Here is an 8,702-nt window from a genome sequence, read left to right on the forward strand (position 1 = left end):
TGCTCTGCCTCAAAGGAGTTCAGTTTTTCTCTGGCTCAGCCTTCTCAGGCTCCAGGAAAGACGTGATTGGAACCAGACACCCTTCCTAGCTTTCCATCTAAGACTTGATAAACTACAGCAGCGGAAGGTACGTTATTTGGGGAAGGCGTGTGTCATGCCTGTGCACTTGTTCAATGGCTTGACTGAAGACAGTTGTCACTGGGCAATTTGCAGGGATACCCCAGTTTTAGTAGGCCTGTAACACAGGGAGGCCAGTGTTAGGATTCTTAGCCATATCCATTCACTACCATGGGACTGGGTGGGTGTTTTTGGCTTCTTAAAGTAATGTATAGTCAGACGAGTTACTCTGATGTAAGCCAGCCTGGGGTTAAATTGGGCAGGAGCTGAGCCCTGGCACCTGTGGCTATGAGAATTCCAACTTTATCTGATAAAAATCTAATCCACCAATCAACAAATGTTGATGCAGTATTCTTGAGAAAAACTAAAATTATGTACAGTGCCCTTCAAAAGGGTTGGGACTGTAATGTCAAAATTTTTATTTTTGCTGTACACCCAATGCATATGAAAATAGGATTATAGGAGAATATTAGATAAAAGTACAGACCTTTTATTTCTGGCTGTTCCAACACACATGTTTTACTAACTAAGAATAACAACAGAGTACCTTCCACCCATTTTGAGTATAAGTACACTGCTCAAAAACATTTTGGGAACACTTAAATCACATATCGGGTCTCGATAATTTTTTTAATTAAAGATCAATATCTTTACTGTACATTGTGTAATTAATTGAGAACAAAATGAAGTAACAATGGTCAATGGAAACCAAAATCATCAACCGATTGAGGGCTGGATTCAAACTCGACAACTGAAAATCTAAGTAAACAATTGAAATCACAGGCTATTCCAACTTGTGTGAATTTCATCATGGCAACTCATAATGTACTAGCATCCTTACACTGGCAGCCTGTTAGGGTTAAGGCTGTGGGGCTCCACCAAGTTAGAAGTATTCAGACTAGCCTGGATAGACAGTACACTACAATACCGAAAATCACTTAAGTCTGCTCGATCAGCTTATTACTCCAACCTGATTGAGGTGAACCAAAACAATCCAAAATGTCTCTTCGATACAGTTGCAAAGTTAGTTGTAATGAATACATTAACTACTTTGATGAAAAGGTCATCACCATTAGAAAACAAATAACTGACTCCTCCTTAAATAGTTATGGTCCTCAAAATCTCAGTGGTCATAAGAATGTCCTGAACCTCCCTGACCAGGTGTCAATGGGGACACTTGAATTATTTGATACTGTATCGCTTGACACATGAACTATATTTGTAATGAGTTCTAAACCAGCGAACTGTCAGCTAGACCCGATTCCAACAAAATTACTTAAGGAGCTATTTCATGTGCTAGGTCAGCCAATGTTGAACATAATATATTGCTCCCTTTCCTCTGGATGTGTACCAAACTCACTAAAAATATCGGAAATTAAGCCTCTTCTAAAAAAAATGTAATCTGGATCCCGACATATTAAACAATTATAGGCAAATATCGAACCTCCTGTTCCTCTCAAAAATCCCAATAACTGAATGCCTTCCTGAAGACAAATAACATTTATGAAATACTCCAGTCCGGTTTCAGACCCCATCATAGTACTGAGACTGCACTCGTGAAGGTAACAAATGACCTTCTAATGGCCTCAGACAAAGCTTCCGCATCCGTCCTGTTGCTTCTTGATCTTAGTGTTGCTTTTGACACTATTGATCACTCCCTTCTCTTAGAGAGACTGGAAACCCATATTGGGCTATGTGGACATGTTCTAGCCTGGTTTAAATCTTATTTAACTGAAAGATATCGGTTTATTAGTGTGGATGGCATATCCTCTGACAAGTCAAAGGTATGCTTTGGTGTTCCTTAAGGTTCGGTTCTGGGCCCATTATTGTTCTCACTATATATGCTCCCTCTGAGCGATGTCATCCGAAATCACAATGTAAATTTTCACTGTTATGCTGATGACACACAGTTATATATTTCAATGAAGCATGGAGAAGCCCCAAAAGTAGCTACTTTGTAAGCATGCGTTTCGGATATTAGGAAGTGGATGACCGAGAACTTCTTGCTCTTAAACTCAAGAAAAACAGAAATGCTTGTTTTAAGACCCAAGAAACAAAGAGCGTTGCTAGCAGATCTCACTGTGAACCTCGACGGCTGCATGGTCGTATCCCAAAAAACTGTAAGAAACCTCGGATTTACCCTTGACCCTGAACTCTCCTTTGATGAACATATAAAATATGTCTCTTGCTTATTTTCATTTTTGAAACATTGCAAAAATCACAAACTTTCTATCAAAAACTTTCGTTACTTCTAGACTAGATTACTGCAATGCTCTTCTTTCCGGTTACCCTGACAAATCAATGAATAAACTTCAATTAGTGCTGCACACGGCTGCTAGAATCCTAACTAGAAAAAAATTATGTAATGTTACACGTTACTCGTGTACTAGCATCCTTACACTGGCAGCCTGTTAGGGTTAAGGCTGATTTTAAGATTTTACTATTAACCTATAAATCAATACATGGACTTGCTCCTACTTACAATGTGGGTGGATTGATTTCCTGCCTGTTGGGCCCTGTCTGGGGCATCCCCCGGGTAGGGCCACAGTGTCGCCAGACCCCCCCTGTCTGAGTCCCAAGGTCTTACACTGCTATACTATTGTGCTGGGGGATTGGGTCAGTTCTCCTTCCCTACTCTGGATTTAGCCCACATGCATTTATTAATTATTCCAATTGGACTCTTAATATCTCACCCGGCACAGCCAGAAGAGGACTGGTCACCCCTCTGAGGTCTATTCAACCCTCCAAGGATATGCCTCCCTAGACCATCACTGACCCTCCGCCAAACCAGTCATGCTGGATGATTTTGCAGGCAGCATAACGTTCACCACGTCATCTCCAGACTGTCACATATGTCACATGTGCTCAGTGTGAACCTACTCTCATCTGGGAAGAGAACAAGCCGCCAATGGTGGACCTGCCAATTCTGGTGTTCTCTGGCAAATGCCAATGGATCTGCATGGTGCTGGGCTGTGAGCACAGTTCCCAATAGAGGATGTCGGACCCTCATGCCACCCTCATGGAGTCTGTATCTGACAGTTTGGTCAGAAACATGCACACCAGTAGTCTGCTGGAGATCATTTTGAAGGGTTTTGGCAGTGTTCTTTCTGTTCCTCCTCACACAAAGGAGCAGATACCGGTCCTACTGCTGGGTTGATGCCCTTCAACGGCCCTGTCCAGCTCTCCTTGTGTAAAGGCCTGTCTCCTGGTATCTCCTCCATGCTCTTGAGACTGTACTGGGAAACACAGCAAACCATGTGACGGCACATATGTGCCATCCTGGAGGAGCTGGACTGCTTGTGTAACCTGAACGGGCTGCAGGTACCGCCTCATGCTATCAGTAGTGACAAGGACACTAGCAAAATGAAGATGAAATGAAGCAAAACTAGAGAAGAATCAGTCAGGAAGGATTAGGAGAGAGCAATTGTCTGTGACCACCAACAGCAAAAACCATCCCCTTTTTTGTGGTTGTCTTTCTGTTGCCTCTCCCATTCACCTGTTGTCACTTTCTTTTGCACCAAAACAGATGACATTGGTTCACAACTGCTTATGCTTCCTAACTGGACAGATTGATATCCCTGAAGTTTAATTGACTTGGTGTTATACTGTGATGATTACGTGTTCCCTTAATTTTTTTGAGCAGTGTATTAAGACATTTGGCTCTGAGGTGTTTCTAATTGATCACGTTTCCTATTGCATTGATTCACACAAGAGTTGAAGAGAAGGTGTAGTCTCATTTCTGTCCTTTGCTTTTACATTTGAAGTCTGTATTCAATGTCACTAAGCATAATCCAACATGAAGTCTAGGGAGCTGTCAATTAAGAAAAACATGTAGGGAAACATTTTTAAAAGGAGGAACAAAATTTTAACATTATCCAAAAATGTCAGCATAACCAACTGGAATGTCCTCAAAAAAGACAGAAACCACTGGTGTCTTCAGCAATTCGCAAAGACCAGGTCGACCAAGAAAAAAAACAGCAGTTGATGACAGAAAAATGGGTGAAATTTCTGTGAAATCCCTATCAACCTCCAGAATGCTGGGGTTCATGTACTTTTTGCAGAAGACTTTTACAGTAGAATTACAAAGTCTACTCTGCAAGAAGCAAACCTCTGATCGGCACCAAATACAAAAAGCCCATAATATAATTTGCTAAAATGTACAGAGATCAGGTAGCACAGTTTTGAACAGAGTTTTATGGACTGTTGTAATGGGATGGCAAAACAGTGGAGAATAAAAGGAACTGCAGATGATCTAAACCATACCACCTCATCTGTGAAGCATGGTGGAGGTAGTGTCATGGCATGGCCACGCCCCAAAACACAATGCCAATGCAACCAAGAAGATTATCAGGGGGAAAAAGAGCAACGTTTTAGACTGGCCATGTCAGTCTGCTGATTTAAATTCAATTGAACATGCATTTCACTTGCTAATATTTATTTACACTAGCCTGTACATTCTTTGGCCTAGGCCCTAGAGGTTAGGCTCTTGGTTGCAAACTTGCTATTTTAATGCTACATTTTCCAAAAGGCTACATTTACACAGGCCGCACATTTCTCATCAAGAAATTTTTATTAAGCCATCTATCTTACTAAAAATCAAAATTAGGTATAAGTAGCCTTTAGAGCCTGTCATTCAGGTAACATTTGTAATTAGAAATGATTTAGCTAATGTGTCATATAGGTTTACATTACATAGCGTTTTTTAAAATGCATTTATTAAAGACCAATGTTTCCATGTAAGTGTGTATGTTTTTTGTTGGCTCCTCTATGCCAGTACATAAAACAATGATAGACCCCCTGTACAGAACTGGACAGGGAGACAGAATTCTGGAACCATTCATTTTGGAAGGAGACAGTTTATTGCTATTTCTAGTCAAATGAATTTTTTCACTTATTCTTTCCACTCTTTGCACACAGAGTACTTCTCTCATGTGGTTGTCATCCTTTCACAATCCAAACACTAACCACTTGTTTATAATTGTTAACACCATTTCTCCAACTCCCCCAAGTAGGTCACATTTTAACTTTTTTTTAAGACCTCACATGCAAAGCCAAAAACGTCAGCCATGGATGCAATTATGTCTTTCTGCAGTGATGCAGAATAGAGAAAAAGAAGGCAGCGGTCGTTCACGCACTGGCTATGAAAAAGACTTAGAGGATAACTGGATCTGGAGGCTGAAGAGGAGATGTCAGATGAGAGCAAGGTTATTTAGGAGCTGTCTGAGAGACGCAGGAGTAAGACCCTCAGATGGAGATACTCTCTTGACAGGCAGAAGCATGAGGGTGGTAATGGTCTGAGCCTAAACTCAATTCTTCTTGAAATACTTTCTTTCCCCAAGACAGACTGGAGTCTCTTTTCAGATACATTCCCTTTTTTACACCCATCCACAGCCTCCAGAAATAGCCTGCACAAGCATTTACTGTCAGAGGACCCTGTTTAAATCATCAGTTTAGCTCTTACTGTTCTCAAGCATCTCAAGGCCCAGACCTGTGGCACTTGTGTTTCACTCTAAAATAGAAAGTGTTTTCTGTTTTACTCCAACAAATTCAAACCTAAATTTTGAAGTTTGAGCTATTAGCCATTTTACCCGTAAAAAGTATGACTCATGAATATGTGTAATGTTAACGCTAACATCCTGTGTTGGACACATTAAAAGGGACTATATTGGATTATAATCTTGGATTATATTGTACATTCAATTATTACTTGATGATCTTTCCTGACCTTTTTATGAACTTCCCAATTACATTCTGATGCATGTAACTCACTACAAACTATAAACCTAAAACTTTCAGAATTCAATTTGGTTTAACTAATTTTACATATGTTGGTGAGTTTATTAAAATTATGGGAGTAGCCTAAAGGCCAATAGTTATTTGTACCACCTAATTATTTACAATAGCCCTTTAATTTACTGGTCCTTGACAAAAAAAATTCAGATAAACTTAATTCACAAAAATTAAGTTGCTGCAGGGCAATTATGGATGTGACATTTTCACACAAAATCAAAAAGAAATATCTTTGGAGAGGAAATTTGACCATTACGGATGTAACTCTAATATGGATGTGACGTTGTGTAAAAGTATGTTGTCATGTTTGAAAGATTTATTTACAAAAGTGTTCTTATAATAATTAGTTTGTCATCTTAAAAATCAGTTCAGCTTTAAAAATGTAAAATGTATTTACTGGATTGTTCCTTCATTATCAGAGGTGTAGTTACTTTTCACCCTTAAATAATGAACTTGAGTCAATAAAGGGAGCAAATCTTAAAACAGACTTATAATTTAGGCCATCCATCTTCAGTATAATACAATAAGGAGATCTGTGCCAAACCAGGCTACTTTGAAGAATAACAAACACATATATCAACAGAAGACAAGAGACCTACAGCTGTTCCAAACCCCAGTGATTGAGAAGAAATGGCTGCTACTTGTGTATGGTGGCATGATGTGTTGCACATTTTTATTTGAGTATGTTATTGGTCAGTATGTTATTGGTCTCTGTTCATGTTTCTTCCAAGGTAGAAGAAAGCAAGGCAGAAATTATAGCAAGACAGTTAAATCTGGCTCTAATCACTGCAGTAACCAACTGGAAAAGGCATTTTCCCAGTACCATTTGGTGAGTTTTTACTAGAGCTTTCTGTGTGAAGTTAACCTGTGTGATTAAAAAAGCTTAACACTTATTTTCTTTAGCCAGTAATTATTTTAATTTTTTTTGTGCCCCAAAATAATCAATATTTAGGGCTTGACTTGAGCTGGAGCTCTTGCTGTTTTGCAACACAACAATGTATTGATAACATTACTCGCAGTTGCATGACTTGCACTGGAACTTTCCAGAGCACTTCACATGTACTTTTCTCCATGTAGCTATTCATGAGAATAGGCATTCATGTCCTCAATTGTTTTCTCTTGTAATTTGGCTGTGAATCCAGCATAACACAGTACACATCCATCAATACATAGGATGCACTGTTCCAAGTTGTTAGAAATCAGAATATGCCCTGTGCCGTCTCCCTACAAAAACCTAACAAACAAGAAGGTAAGTGGTGGCTCCACTCAGAGCCTCTTCTCCAACTTGTCCTTATATGCATGTGTGCACATACACCTTGTTCGTAGCATAGTAAGTTATCATTACTTAACATTCTTGCTAGCCTAAGCTAAGCATTAATGTTGTCACCAGTTGCGTTTCCACTAAAATATAGAGAAGGTTGTGGACAAAATAACAAAAACAGCACATGGAAAGTGACTTACTTTGAAGTAACTAAATCACATTTACAAACAGAGCTGCAGAGGTTGTTTGCCAATTAGCAGTACATATGTGTCAGCTTTCATGGCAACTAACTGAGTTACAGAGAGGTCAAATATTCAGTGCCAGAATTGTAGTGTTCGGCAGAACGACGCTTTAAATCAGCTTTTTCAAAACACCCATGCAACTGAAACATTTGTGTTGAGGCTTTACGAAACATTGACTCGACAGTGACATCTGCAGGTTAGAAATTAAAATCAGATGTTAAATGTTTAAAAACCAATGGCAAAAGCCATGTAGTTCATAAACGCTATTGACGTCACGGCATATGGGAATGCCCACTTGGCGGGCAAAACAAAGTATCTTTCCATTGGCCACCATCGAAAACTTTTACTATTTATACCTTAAAATGCCATATAGTTGCAGATCTGTTGGATTCGCAAACCAAATATATGTTGTATTTGCAATCATATCTGCATGTAATCATGGTAATGAGTGACATGGTCTGTTTTCGTCTGCACCGATGCAACCAACTCCAATGGCCTAGCTAGCGTTTGTGAGGCTGGCTAAACCCCTCCTGTAAAACACATAGCGTTAGCTAAATTAATAAAGTTAATACAGAAGAAAATATCACCAATCCAACCTTCTCCATAAAAACCAAGGCTGTCAGTGGTGACTGAGGTGAAATCAGTTTTATATTCGAGATTCAACAGACATTCACATTCGTTGCTCCGTTCAGGCTTCCTTCCACATTTAGGGACCGAGGTCAAAGAGTAAACCAGGTAACCGCAGAAATGTCTATACACAAATAGTATCATTATGGACTATCATCAACATCAATCCACATGCTTAATACTAAACCACACTTCATATTGTTAAAAAGATCTTTATTGATTCATCACTAATCAATAAATCTATTGAAGCATGTTTAATTCTGTATTTCTTCAATATATTTTTCAATGATTGCCATAGGAACTTCTAACTTGGTGTATATTATTGTAAAAATAGCTGGCCTACTTGTTCAAGCTTTGTTTTTGTGGAAAAGTCATTATGGATTTATTAATAATAAATAAATCAATAGAATACATTTAATTCTGTATTTCTTCAATATCTTTTTCAATATTGGTCATAGGAACTTCAAACCTGGTGTATATTATTCTTAACATAGCTGGCCAACTTGTTCAAGCTTAGGCGTAGGAGTGCCAAAGCTTCCGAACCAACATGGGAACCCCACGTAGCAGACTGCGGGTCCCTCCAGTACACGAGGTTTGACTCCAGAGAGCTTGGGACATTGATCAAACGCTGCCGGTGACACACAGGATCCAACCAGAGATTTCTA

This window comes from Esox lucius, chromosome 2, assembly GCF_011004845.1.
Source record: "Esox lucius isolate fEsoLuc1 chromosome 2, fEsoLuc1.pri, whole genome shotgun sequence".
NCBI classification, from domain to species: Eukaryota; Metazoa; Chordata; class Actinopteri; order Esociformes; family Esocidae; genus Esox; species Esox lucius.